The sequence below is a fragment of the Ambystoma mexicanum genome, chromosome 6q (genome assembly GCF_040938575.1).
Source record: "Ambystoma mexicanum isolate Mex_15411 chromosome 6q, UKY_AmexF1_1, whole genome shotgun sequence".
NCBI lineage: Eukaryota > Metazoa > Chordata > Amphibia > Caudata > Ambystomatidae > Ambystoma > Ambystoma mexicanum.
The window spans coordinates 828196203-828210810 of NC_090937.1; positions in this window are offsets into that span (position 1 = coordinate 828196203).

The window sequence follows — 14608 nt, forward strand, 5'->3', positions numbered from 1 at the left end:
TCGGGGTCGAATATAACGAGTAGTTTCCACTGCCACCAGCCAAAACTCGACGAGGGGGGACGGGACAGCGCCCCCTCGAATAACAGACCCAGGGGTAATCGAATTACCCCTACTAGTACGTCCATAACAGGATGGTTTGTACTAGTTCTGTTAGTAAATTTAGGTCTAGTAAAGCCAATGGTGACTTTACATGCCCTGGGAGACAGTAGTCAGTCCCAGGGTATGGAGTTTATGGTGGGGATCCTCTAGGACGCCCCAGTGTTACGGCACGGAGGGTGTGGTGTAACACAATAGTAAAACATATGAGACCCTATGGAGTAAAAGACCCCATAGCCCATAGAACACATTGACATTCAAAGGAATTATCCACATTCATGTCCAAGAGTGGGAGAAAAAAAGAGTCTCACTCTTGGCAAGATGGAAAAAAACAAACTCCAGAAATCCAGCAAAGCTGCTGGGGGACTCACTAGGTTAGAAAATTCAGCCTAAACAGAGAATTCTCCCTAACACCGCCCACCACCCGCTCATGCCCCGCGTGTCTCTCCCCCTCCCGCACATCCCCCGCTCATGCCCCGTGTGTCTCTCCCCCTCCCGCCCACCCCCGCTCATGCCCCGTGTGTCTCTCTCCCTCACCCCCACCCCGCTCATGCCCTCTGTGTCTCTCCCCCTCCCGCCCACCGCCCGCTCATGCCCTGTGTGTCTCTCCCCCTCCCGCCCACCCCCGCTCATGCCCCGTGTGTCTCTCTCCCTCCCCCCCACCCCCCACTCATGCCCCGTGTGTCTCTCTCCCTCCCCCCCACCCCCGCTCATGCCCTGTGTGTCTCTCCCCCTCCCGCTCACCCCCCGGTCATGGCCCGTGTGTCTCTCTCCCTCCACGCACACCTGCTCATGCCCGTGTGTCTCTCCCCCTCCCGCCCAGCCCCAGCTCATGCCCCGTGTGTCTCTCCACCTACCGCCCACCCCCTGCTCATGCCCTGTAAGTCTCTCTCCCTCCCCCCCACCCCCGCACATGCCATGTGTGTCTCTCCCCCTCCCGCCCACCCCCCGCTCATGCCCCATGTGTCTCTCCCCCTCTCGCCCACCCCCCGCTCATGCCCTGTGTGTCTCTCTCCTTGCCCCCACCCCCGCTCATGCCCTGTGTGTCTCTCCAACCTCCCACCCACCCCCCGCTTATGCCCGTGTGTCTCGCTACCCCGCTCGTGCCCCGCTCATGCCCCATGTGTCTCTGTCCCTCACCCCCACCCCAGCTCATGCCCTGTGTGTCTCTCCCCCTCCCGCCCACCGCCTGCTCATGCCCCGTGTGTCTCTCCCCCTCCCACCCACCCCCCGCTCATGCCCCATGTGTCTCTCTCCCTCCCCCCACCCCAGCTCATGCCCTGTGTGTCTCTCCCCCTCCGGCCCACCGCCCGCTCATGCCCCGTGTGTCTCTCCCCCTCCCGCCCACCCCCCGCTCATGCCCCGTGTGTCTCTCTCCCTCCCCCCACCCCCCGCTCATGCCCCGTGTGTCTCTCTCCCTCCCCCCATCCCTGCTCATGCCCCGTGTGTCTCTACCCCTCCCGCTCACCCCCCGCTCATGCCCCGTGTGTCTCTCCCCCTACCGCCCACCCCCCGCTCATGCCCCATGTGTCTCTCCCCCTACCGCCCACCCCCTGCTCATGCCCTGTGTTTCTCTCTCCCTCACCCCCACCCCGCTCATTCCCCTGTGTGTCTCTCCCCCTCCCGCCCACCCCCCACGCATGCCCCATGTGTCTCTCCCCCTCCCGCCCATGCCCCATGTGTCTCTCCCCCACCCGCCCACCCCCCGCTCATGCCCCGTGTGTCTCTCCCCCTCCCGCCCACCCCCGCTCATGCCCTGTGTGTCTCTCCCCCTCCCGCCCACCCCCCGCTCATGCCCCGTGTGTCTCTCTCCCTCCCGCTCATGCCCTGTGTGTCTATCCCTCCCTCCCACCCACCCCCCGCTCATGCCCCGTGTCTCTATCCCTCCCGCCACCCACCCCCCGCTCATGCCCCGTGCCTCTATCCCTCCCGCCGCCCACCCCCCGCTCATGCCCCGTGTCTCTATCCCTCCCAATTCACATCCCCGCTCATGCCCCGTGTCTCTATCCCTCCCGCCGCCCACCCCCGCTCATGCCCCGTGTCTCTATCCCTCCCACCGCCCACCCCCCGCTCATGCCCCGTGTGTCTCTCCCGCTCACCCCCCTGTCATGCCCCGTGTGTCTATCTCCCTCCACCCACACCTGCTCATGCCCGTGTGTCTCTCCCCCTCCCGCCCACCCCCCGCTCATGCCCCGTGTGTCTCTCCCCCTACTGCCCACCCCCTGCTCATGCCCCGTGAGTCTCTCTCCCTCCCCCCAACCCCCGCTCATGCCCCGTGTGTCTCTCCCCCTACCGCCCACCCCCCGCGTGTCTCTCCCCCTCCGGCCCACCCCCCGCTCATGCCCCGTGTGTCTCTCTCCCTCCCCCCACCCCCGCTCATGCCCTGTGTGTCTCTCACCTCCCGCCCACCCCCCGCTCATGCCCCATGTGTCTCTCCCCCTCCCGCCCACCCCCGCTCATGCCCTGTGTGTCTCTCTCCTTCCCCCTACCCCTGCTCATGCCCCGTGTGTCTCTCCAACCTCCCACCCACCCCCCGCTTATGCCCTTGTGTCTCGCTACCCCGCTCATGCCCCGTGTGTCTCTCGACCTACCCCCACCCCCGCTCATGCCCTGTGTGTCTATCCCCCTCCCACCCACCGCCTGCTCATGCCCCGTGTGTCTCTCCCCCTCCCGCCCACCCCGTGCTCATGCCCCGTGTGTCTCTCTCCCTCCCACCCACCCCCCGCTCATGCCCCATGTGTCTCTCTCCCTCCCCCCACCCCAGCTCATGCCCTGTGTGTCTCTCCCCCTCCCGCCCACCGCCCGCTCATGCCCCGTGTGTCTCTCCCCCTCCCGCCCACCCCCTGCTTATGCCCGTGTGTCTCGCTACCCCGCTCATGCCCCGTGTGTCTCTCGACCTACCCCCACCCCCGCTCATGCCCTGTGTGTCTATCCCCCTCCCACCTACCGCCTGCTCATGCCCCGTGTGTCTCTCCCCCTCCCGCCCACCCCCGCTCATGCCCTGTGTGTCTATCCCCCTCCCACCCACCGCCTGCTCATGCCCCGTGTGTCTCTCCCCCTCCCGCCCACCCCCCGCTCATGCCCCGTGTGTCTCTCTCCCTCCCACCCACCCCCCGCTCATGCCCCATGTGTCTCTCTCCCTCCCCCCACCCCAGCTCATGCCCTGTGTGTCTCTCCCCCTCCCGCCCACCGCCCGCTCATGCCCCGTGTGTCTCTCCCCCTCCCGCCCACCCCCCGCTCATGCCCCGTGTGGCTCTCTCCCTCCCCCCCACCCCCCACTCGTGCCCCATGTGTCTCTCTCCCTCCCCCCATCCCCGCTCATGCCCCGTGTGTCTCTACCCCTCCCGCTCACCCCCCGCTCATGCCCCGTGTGTCTCTCCCCCTCCCGCCCACCCCCCGCTCATGCCCCATGTGTCTCTTCCCCTACGGCCCACCCCCTGCTCATGCCCCGTGTGTCTCTCTCCCTCACCCCCACCCCCGCTCATGCCCCGGGTGTCTCTCCCCCTCCCCCCCACCCCCCACTCATGCCCCATGTGTCTCTCCCCCTCCCGCCCACTCCCGCTCATGCCCCATGTGTCTCTCCCCCACCCGCCCACCCCCCGCTCATGCCCCGTGTGTCTCTCCCCCTCCCGCCCACCCCCTGCTCATGCCCCATGTGTCTCACCCCCTCCCCCCTCACCCCCGCTCATGCCCCGTGTGTTTCTCCCCCTCCCGCCCACCCCCCGCTCATGCCCCGTGTGTCTCTCTCCCTCCCGCCCACCCCCCGCTCATGCCCCGTGTGTCTCTCCCCCTCCCGCCCACCCCCCGCTCAGCCCCGTGTGTCTCTCTCCCTCCCGCTCAAGCCCCGTGTGTCTATCCCTCCCTCCCACCCACCACCCGCTCATGCCCTGTGTCTCTATCCCTCCCGCCGCCCACCCCCCGCTCATGCCCCGTGCTTCTATCCCTCCCGCCGCCCACCCCCCACTCATGCCCCGTGTCTCTATCCCTCCCAATTCACCCCCCGCTCATGCCCCGTGTGTCTATCCCTCCCGCCGCCCACCCCCCCACTCATACCCCGTGTCTCTATCCCTCCCGCCGCCCACCCCCGCTCATGCCCCGTGTCTCTATCCCTCCTGCCGCCCATCCCCCGCTCATGCCCCGTGTGTCTATCCCTAAAGGTCGCCCAGCCCCCGCTCATGCACCGTGTGTCTATCCCTCCCGCCTCCCACCCCCGCTCATGCCCCGTTTGTCTATCCCTCCCACCGCTCATGCCCTGTGTGTCTATCCCTCCCGAAGTCCACCCCCGCTCATGCCCCGTGTCTCTATCCCTCCCTCTGCCCACCCCCCGCTCATGCCCCGTGTGTCCATCCCTCCCGCCGCCCACCACCCCACTCATGCCCCATGTCTCTATCCCTCCCGCTGCCCACCCCCCGCTCATGCCCCGTGTGTCTATCCCTCCCGCTGCCCACCCCCGCTCATGCCCTGTGTGTCTCTCCCCCTCCCGCCCACCCCCAGCTCATGCCCCATGTGTCTCTCTCCCTCCCGCTCATGCCCCGTGTCTCTATCCCTCCTGCCGCCCACCCCCTGCTCATGCCCCGTGTGTCTCTCCCCTCCCCCCACCCCCGCTCATGCCCTATGTGTCTCTCCCCCCCCCCACCCCCGCTCATGCCCCGTGTGTCTCCAACCCTCCCGCCCACCCCTGCTCATGCCCCGTGTGTCTCTCCCCTCCCCCTACCCCCGCTCATGCCCTGTGTGTCTCTCCCCTCCCCCAACCCCTGACCCCCCGCTCATACCCCGTGTGTCTATACCTCACGCCGCCCACCCCCGCTCATGCCCCGTGTCTCTATCCCTCCCACCGCCCACCCCTGCTCATGCCCTGTGTCTCTATCCCTCCCGTCGCTCACCCCCCACTCATGCCCTGTGTGTCTCTCGCCTCCCCCTACCCCCGCTCATGCCCCGTGTGTCTCTCCACTCCCCCCACCCCTCCGACCCCCCGCTCATGCCCTGTGTGTCTATCCCTGACGCCGCCCACCCCCCGCTCATGCTCCGTGTCTCTATCCCTCCCGCCGCCCACCCCCCGCTCATACCCTGTGTTTCTATCCCTCCCTCCGACCACCCCCTGCTCATGCCCCGTGTGTCTCTCCCCTCCCCCCCACCCCAGCTCATGCCCTGTGTGTCTCTCCCCCCCACCCTCCGACCCCCCGCTCATGCCCTGTGTGTCTATCCCTCCGGCCGCCCACCCCCCGCTTATGCCCCATGTGTCTAACCCTCCCGCCGCCCACCCCCCGCTCATGCCCATGTGTCGTCTATCCCTCCCGCCGCCCACCCCTGCTCATGCCCCGTGTGTCTATTCCTCCCGCCCACCCCCCGCTCATGCCCCGTGTGTCTATCCCTCCCGCCGCCAACCCCCCGCTCATGCCCCGTGTGTCTATCCCTCCCACTGCCCACCCCCCGCTCATGCCCCATGTCACTATCCCTCACCCCGCTCATGCCCCGTGTCTCTATCCCTCCCCCGCTCATGCCCCGTGTCTCTATGTCTCTATCCCTCCCGCTACCCACCCCCGCTCATGCCCCGTGTCTCTATCCATCCCGCCGCCCACCCCCGCTCATGCCCCGTGTCTCTATCCCTCCCACCGCCCACTCCCCGCTCATGCCCCATGTCTCTATCCCTCCCGCCGCCCAACCCCGCTCATGCCCCGTGTCTCCCTACTGTTCCCCCCACCGCCCGCTCATGCCCCGTGTCTCTCTCCACTTCCCCCCGACCTCCCGCTCATGCCCTGTGTCTCCCCTGTTCCCCCCCACCCTCCGCTCATGACCTGTCTCCCCTGTTACCCCCAACCCCCCGCTGATGCCCCGTGTCTCCCTTGTGATACCCCCCACCCCCAGCTCATGCCCCGTGTCTCCCTTGTGTTACCCCCCACCCCCACTCATGCCCCGTGTCTCCCTTGTGTTACCCCCCACCCATGCCCTGTCTCCCCTGTTACCCCCCACTACCCGCTCATGCCCCATGTCTCCCTTGTGTTACCCCCCCACCCCCCGCTCATGCCTGTGTCTCTCCCCTTCCCCCCAAACCCGCTCATGCCCCATGTCTCTCTCCCCTTCCCCCCACCCCCGCTCATGCCCTGTGTCTCTCTCCTCTACCCCCACCCCCCGCTAATGCCCTGTGTCTCTCTCCCCTTCCCCCCACCCCCCGCTCATGCCCCATGTCTCTCTCCCCTTCCCCCACCTCCCGCTCATGCCCTGTGTCTCTCTCCCCTTTCCCCACCCCCCGCTCATGCCCTGTGTGTCTCTCCCCTTCCTCCAGCCCCCGCTCATGCCCCATGTCTCCCTCCTTTCCCCCCACCCCCTGCTCATGCCCTGTGTCTCTCCCCTTCCCCCCAAACCTGCTCATGCCCCATGTCTCTCTCCCCTTCCCCCCACCCCCCGTTCATGCCCCGTGTGTCTCCCCTGTTCCCCCCACCCCCACTCATGCCCCGTGTGTGCACCCTGTTCCCCCACCCCCGCTCATGCCCTGTGTGTGCCCTGTTCCCCCACCCCCCCTCATGCCCCGTGTGCGCCCTGTTCCCCCCACCCCCGCTCATGCCCCGTGTCTCCCTCATGTTCCCCCCACCCTCCGCTCATGCCCAATGTCATCAATGACATTGTGATGTCATCTTTGATGTCCTGGGTGTTAGTCTTAGCAGTGCACAGTGGTGGCGCGAGTTATGGTTGCTTAATTGGCCTTAAGGCCCAAATAGATGAGTTTAGAGACAAAGGCCAAGCAGCACTACTCCTCCTTCTAGACCTCTCGGCTGCATTCGACCTGGTCGACCATAAAGTCCTATGTAGTCACCTAGATTCCGCAGCCCATTTCTCTAAGGAAGCCATAACCTGGATCAAGTCTTTTCTGAGTAACCGGACCATGAGAGTCTTCTCTCCCTCGGCCTCAGCAGACCCTATACCCATAACCTGCGGCGTTCCACAGGGATCCTGTGTGTCACCCACACTCTACAACGTATTCACCAAGCCCCTCTTCGACGAAATGGACCATTTGGGTATCGCCTATACTAACTATGCAGACGATACCCAAATCCTCCTTCCGCTTTCAGGAGATTACGCCGTTGATCTGGCTTTGGTGAATAGAATTTACAGTATCGTTCAGGCATGGATGGCCACTCATGGTCTATGTCTGAACGACGACAAAACCGAGCTCATTATCCTAGGCACCCCGACCTTCTTAGCCAAATTTAGCCCAGATTATGCCAATTTCGCTATTGATGGTAATAACATAAAAGTAGCAAAGGAAGTGAAGACCCTAGGCTTCTACCTAGACGCCACTATGAACTTCACTAAACAAGTTAACTCCCTTGCATCGGCTACTGCATACGCATGCAAAATCATCAGAGCTAGTAAACAATTCCTCTCCACTGACAGTTGCCTCACGCTGGCTAGAGCCCTCATACTTTCCAAATTGGATTATTGTAACGCACTCTACATCGGAGCGAATAAACAAACCATCCATAAAATACAGGTTCTCCAGAACAATGTCCTGAGAGCAGCATTGAAGATCAATAGAAGTGAGCATATCTCCTCTACTAGAAGAGAATACAAATGGTTATCGACCCTTGATAAAATCAAACTCAAGACTGCCTCCCTTACCCACAAGTGCCTCAATAATAATTGACCACCCTACCTTACAGACAGAATTTGCAAAAAAACATCCTCCACACCGACGAGAATAGCTAACTCCAACTGCCTCCAAGTTCCACGATTTAGACTATCCACTATTGGGGGACATAGCTTCCCAGTCAAGGCCGCGCAACTATGGAACTCCCTACCTCCAGGTATTAGAGCCCCCCAGCCTTATGCCAAATTCAGACAGATTTTGACCAACTGGCTAAAAGAAAATGACAAATAAACTCAGACTAACACCCTCTCGACGCTCTGCTTCCTATCCTCTGCCTATGGAGTCACCTACTTTGCACCAAGTCCACCTGGACAACTCTCCTAATGTACTGCGTCCACCTTACTCTACGCCACCTAACCATGCAACCTACATTGTATATATTGATATGCCACTGTCTATTTTGTCCTGTATTTCCTGTACCCATGTAATCTCAGTGCATTCTCTTGCGATTATGTAATTTACTCTGTATATACTGATGTGTTATTATATATGTCGGCCTGTTGGCCATGTAACTAAGTTTAACATATCCTTACTGCTGCACCCTGTTGCTCCTGGGTCTGGTGCGCATTATAAATAATAAACAAAACAAACAAAACATAACTGGCGAATTTCAAGGGTTTTTCGGTTTTACTTGGAACCATGATGTCCCTTTGACAAAGTTTTTTCACTGAATTTCATAGGTTTTTAGTAGCGCAACTTAACCATAACGTCCCTTTAACAAACTTTTTTCACTGAATATATATATAAATATATATACCCTCTGATTGATGTTGACGATGACTGATGATTTTATGGTTTAACAAATATGTTGAAAATTAGTTGGTAATGTAAAAATTATGACTTTATGGTATTTTCAAAAACTGAGAACAAGCTGTGAGACACACATACGGATAATAGGTGACTGGCTGTGCTCATATGCTTTGCAGGCAAAGGGAGATTGTGTCAATATGTTGAGGCTTCTCTGCGCTCTGATGGCAACAGACATACAGGGTAATTCATAGAATTTCGCACAAAAGTGGCGCACGCGGCTGACGCTCAGTGTCCCCGTCCGATACACTTGCGCCAGCCGCATGCGATAAAATCCATTTCATCTCACAGCGTATTCATGGATTCCAGCCTCCAAAACCAGCCGTGGCGGAGAGTGGCGCAGCGACCCTGCAGCAGCGCCAGTTACGCCCCCAAGAACGCCCTCGCGCAAGGAAAAGCCTTCAAAATTCCCAATTCATCGCAAAGGGCTGCGCTAACCCTGGACCAGTTCACAGGGCTGCCAAACAGCAAACGCCAAGCGGGGAACCTGTATTTCAGTGGTTTGCGGGAAGTTTCACACGCGATTGTCCTGGGTACGTGTACATCAGGGGTGCGCGTGAAGTATCACACGCAAAATGAGCAGGGTATGTGTATTTCAGGGGTGCGTGGGAAGTATCACACGCGATTCCATCAGTGTACGTGTATTCCAGGGGTGCGCGGGAAGTATCACATGCAAAATCAGCAGGGTACGTGTATTTCAGGGGTACGCGGGAAATATCACACGCGATTCCATCAGTGTATGTGTATTTCAGGGGTGCGTGGGAAGTATCACACGCGATTCCATCAGGGCACGTGTATTCCAGGGGTGCGCGGGAAGTATCACATGCGATTCCATCAGGGCACGTGTATTCCAGGGGTGCGCGGGAAGTATCACACGCAAAATCAGCAGGGTACGTGTATTTCAGGGGTGCGCGGGGAGTATCACAGGCGATTCCATCAGGGTACGTGTATTTCAGGGGTGCGTGGGAAGTATCACACGCGATTCCATCAGGGTACGTGTATTTCAGGGGTGCGCGGGAAGTATCACACGCAATTCCATCAGGGTACGTGTATTTCAGGGGTGCGCGGGAAGTATCACACGCGATTCCAACAGGGCATGTGTATTTCTGGGGTGCACGGGGAGCACTACACGTGAATTGGCCGTGTGGGTCCGCCCAGGTGTTCCCTCTACACCCTTCATGGTCCCTGCAGCCAGCCCACACCACAGGGGACCACCCTGTACCCCTGCCCATGTCCCGCAGGCAGCCCATCCACCATGGCCATGCCCCCCAGCCAAGCCACATGTCACCTTGCACTACTGTTAGGGAGAATTCTCTGTTTAGGCTGAATTTCCTAACCTAGTGAGTCCCCCAGCAGCTTTGCTGGATTTCGGGAGTCTGTTTTTTTCCATCCTGCCAAGAGTGAGACTCTTTTCTCCCACTCTTGGACATGTATGTGTGTAATTCCTTCGAATGTCAATGTGTTCTATGGGCTATGGGGTCTTTTACTCCATAGGGTCTCATATGTTTTTCTATATGTGTTACACCGCACCTTACGTGCCGTAACATGGGTGCGTCCTAGCGGACCCCCACCATAGACTCCATACCCGGGGACTGACTACCGTCTCCCCGGGCATGTAAAGTCACCATTGGCTTTACTAGACCTAAATTTACCAACAGGACTAGTACAAACCATCTTATTGTGGACGTACTAGTAGGGGTAATTCGATTACTCCTGGACCTTTTACTCGAGGAGAGACTGTCACGTCCCCCCTCGTCGAGTTTTGGCTGGTGGCAGTGGAAACTACTTGTTAAGTTCGACCCCGGACATAACCCTATGGGATTTGTCCCATTGTTGGAGATTGATACTTTTCCTCGTTAATCTCTAACGTACCACCGGTCTACTTATCTTAAATAAGTTTACCGGATGGTATTTTCTGCCAGAACTCGGTTTTTAAAATGGCGTCTGTGTTCGTCTCTGTGACTCCTAAACCAAAGGTTGAGCCTTTTGTACAGAGACCCTCCAAAGTGGTGCCATTCTGTCTGGGTTACCACAGGGGTGTGGGAGGGGGTTTAGGCACCCTGGACCGAGTTGCCTTGCCAACTCCGGTCGCACTCTGGAGTGATTGGCCCAAGTGGTGAGCCTCCCCGCTCACCACTTAGCATGTGTTGATTGACAGCTAGGCTGAATGAATGGGGGTTTTCTGCATAAAAGCAGGGCTTTTGGGACTGGATCTTCAGAAGTCGCCACAGGACCTAAGAATCCGACGAGGGTAACGCTGAGCCGACCTGCACGACGACACCTCCGGTGGAGCCCTGCGGATCCGACTCACCACTTCCCTACGACAGAGGAGATCTCCCTGCCGGAGAGTCTCTTCCCCTGACTGGTGGGAACAACCAGTCCCCTTTGCTTTTTATTCGCCTCAGGACGCAGTGGTCGAATTGCCCATGCAGAGCACCTCGGCAACCGGATAGCCACTACCCCTGAACCGCGACCAAAAGGTGGTGCCTTGTGACGGAGCACTCTGCGGCTGGTCTCTTCCCTGGTGGTGCACCGGACTTCACTTTCTTCGACCACGAGAACCTCTCTACTCTTGGCAAAGACCCGACGTGCATCCACCACCAGGAACAACTGCCCCCGCCGGAGCTGCCCTCCACAACAAGGTACCGTGTCCGCCTGGCTTCCCTTTCGATCGGTTCGAGTGAGGTGTCTTAATCCTCTCCGTTCCGTTGGGTCGCCTCCAAGCTTTTCTCATTCATTGTTCTGAACTGGTTCAATCTGCCGATAACAATTTGCTATAAAGACTTGAATGCATCTCCACTAGAGACTTTTTGGGACATCGCGCCTTGCCTCTCTCCGAGTGGGCCTGGCCTCTGAAATTTACGATCTATTGTGATTCTTGCCTTCCTGCCTTGCATTTTATCCGCGTAGGATTGAACTGTGTTGATTTCATAACCTGCCTATCTTTTTCTCTCCCGTCCTAACAAATATTAGAGTGTCATCTAGGTTGAGGTATACACCTCTGTCTGAAAATAAGTGGTGCCAGTAGAACCTAGAGTTGTCGAAATATTGCTAGGGGGATTGATCGTTTCTTCTTCGTAGAGTAATTGTGTTCGATTTGTTTGCCGTGACTTGCCATAGTGTTTTTCATAGATGTTTTGTTATAAATAAATACCTTAATATCTTTACACTAAGCCTCGTTGCGTGTTTACTTGTCTTGCTGTGAAGAATTGCCCTATCTTGTATACTCCACATACTGCTCAACTCTTCTTGAGGGAAGTCTGACTGCTCAGCCACAGCTACCAGGTGAATCTGTGTGGTACAGACTGCTACCAAGTGGGTTCACCGCCCAACACCTGTAGTCCTAAATCTTTTGCAGTGGTCCCAGAGGGAACTGCACAGGTTTCCGCCTAACAACTACTGATCAACAACGCATGTCTCCCAGCACCCTCACCCCCCAGCACTGTGGGGCACCTGCCAGCAAGCCCCCACACATGTCCAACTCATGTCCCCCTGCACCCCCACCCCCCAGCACTGTAGGGCACCCTCCACCAGGCCCCCACTCATGTCTCCCTGCACCCCCACCCCCCTGCATTCAGGGGCACCCTCCACCAGGCCCCCACTCATGTCCCCCTGCACCCCCACCCCCCTGCATCCAGGGGCACCCTCCACCAGGCCCCCACTCATGTCTCCCAGCACCCCCACCCCCCACCAGTCAGGGGCACCCTCCACCAGGCCCCCACGCATGTCCCCCTGCACCCCCACCCCCCAGCACTGTGGGCCACCCTCCCCCAGACCCCACTCATGTCTCCCTGCACCCCCACCCCCCAGCATCCAGGGGCACCCTCCACCAGGCCCCCACTCATGTCTCCCTGCACCCCCACCCCCCTGCATCCAGGGGCACCCTCCACCAGGCCCCCACTCATGTCTCCCTGCACCCCCATCCCTCTGCATCCAGGGGCACCCTCCACCAGGCCCCCACTCATGTCTCCCAGCACCCCCACCCCCCACCAGTCACGGGCATCCTCCACCAGGCCCCCACTCATGTCCCCCTGCACCCCCACCCCCCAGCACTGTAGGGCACCCTCCACCAGGCCCCCACTCATGTCCCCCTGCACCCCCACTCCCCTGCATCCAGGGGCACCCTCCACCAGGCCCCCACTCATGTCTCCCAGCACCCCCACCCCCACCAGTCAGGGGCACCCTCCACCAGGCCTCCACTCATGTCTCCCTGCACCCCCACCCCCCTGCATCCAGGGGCACCCTCCACCAGGCCCCCACTCATGTCCCCCTGCACCCCCACCCCCCAGCACTGTGGTGCACCCTCCACCAGGCCCCCACTCATGTCCAACTCATGTCTCCCAGCACCCCCACCCCCAGCACTGTAAGGCACCCTCCACCAGGCCCCCACTCATGTCCCCCTGCATCCCCACCCCCCTGCATCCAGGGGCACCCTCCATGTCTCCCTGTACCCCCACCCCCACCAGTCAGGGGCACCCTCCACCAGGCCCCCACTCATGTCCAACTCATGTCTCCCTGCACCCCCACCCCCCAGCACTGTGGTGCATCCTCCACCAGGCCCCCACTCATGTCTCCCTGCACCCCACCCCCCACCAGTCAGGGGCACCCTCCACCAGGCCCCCACTCATGTCTCCAAGCACCCCCACCCCCCACCAGTCAGGGGCACCCTGCACCAGGCCCCCACCTATGTCCCCCTGCATCCCCACCCCCCTGCATCCAGAGGCACCCTCCACCAGGCCCCCACTCATGTCTCCCTGAACCCCCACCGCCCTGCCTCCAGGGGCACCCTCCACCAGGCCCCCACTCATGTCCAACTCATGTCTCCCAGCACCCCCACCTCCCACCAGTCAGGGCCCCCTCCACCAGGCCCCCACTCATGTCCCCCTGGACCCCCACCCCCTGTATCCAGGGGCACCCTCCACCAGGCCCCAATTCATGTCTCCCTGCACCCCCACCCCGCAGCACTGTATTGCACCCTCCACCAGGCCCCCACTCATGTCCCCCTGCACCCCTACCCCCCTGCATCCAGGGGCACCCTCCACCAGGCCTCCACTCATGTCTCCCAGCACCCCCACCCCCCACCAGTCAGGGGCACCCTCCAACAGGCCCCCACTCATCTCCCCCAGCCAACATGTCATCACAATCTAGATCCCTGGCCCTTATGGTCAGCCTCCAAATGCCAAAACCCCAGCCGAGTATTGCATCCACCCACTTAGAAATGGCAATTACATGATAGAACCCCAATGGCAAGTTTGTAAATGAACACATGTCCCTCACATACACACAATGGGTGTCAGTGAATGTCAAAACCCATATCATGATATGCATGAAACCAATGAGATGATACTACACATTGAAGTTTGAAGATAAAATGTGTATTAAAAGCAACATAAATTGAATCAAAAATAAACAAACAAAAATGGGAATTAAAAAAAAAAAAAGCAGCATGTCCGTGAAATAATGTAAAACCACAAATCATAATCCAAAGGAAAGGTGTCCAAAGTCACAGTTCACAAAAGTAAATCCAATGGAAAATTAAAATCGAAAACCATTGCTCCATGGGTAAATCATAAAAAACAAAATGAAAATCCAACAGTTAACTATATACAGATAAATAATCCAGGGTCCATGATCCCAACAGAAGAAATGAAACCTATCTAATAACACTACCTAATAAAAAAAACTATATACAAAAATGTGGCCCATTGTCCAAAAGGTAAAAAAAAAATGTAAAACCAAAGGAAACCTAACACTAACTACAGAACTATTTACAAGGGCAGCGGGCTAGTCCGACAACTCACTTCAGGATGTTCTGGGCTAGGGCATCATCAAACTCCTGCTCAATGTCCCGGAGGCAGTCCTCCTCCATGGCCCGAGGGTCCGCAGGGCCGCCGACATGTTCACCTCCAACTCCCTGCGGATTGCCTCGAGGTACTCGGCCCGCCTCAGGGCCCTCCGCATGGAGTTCTCCGCCCTGACCATCGTGAGCCGTGCCTCTTCCGCCCGCTGCCGCTCCGCATCTATGGAGAGGCCCAACCGCTGCCACACGGAAGACACTTC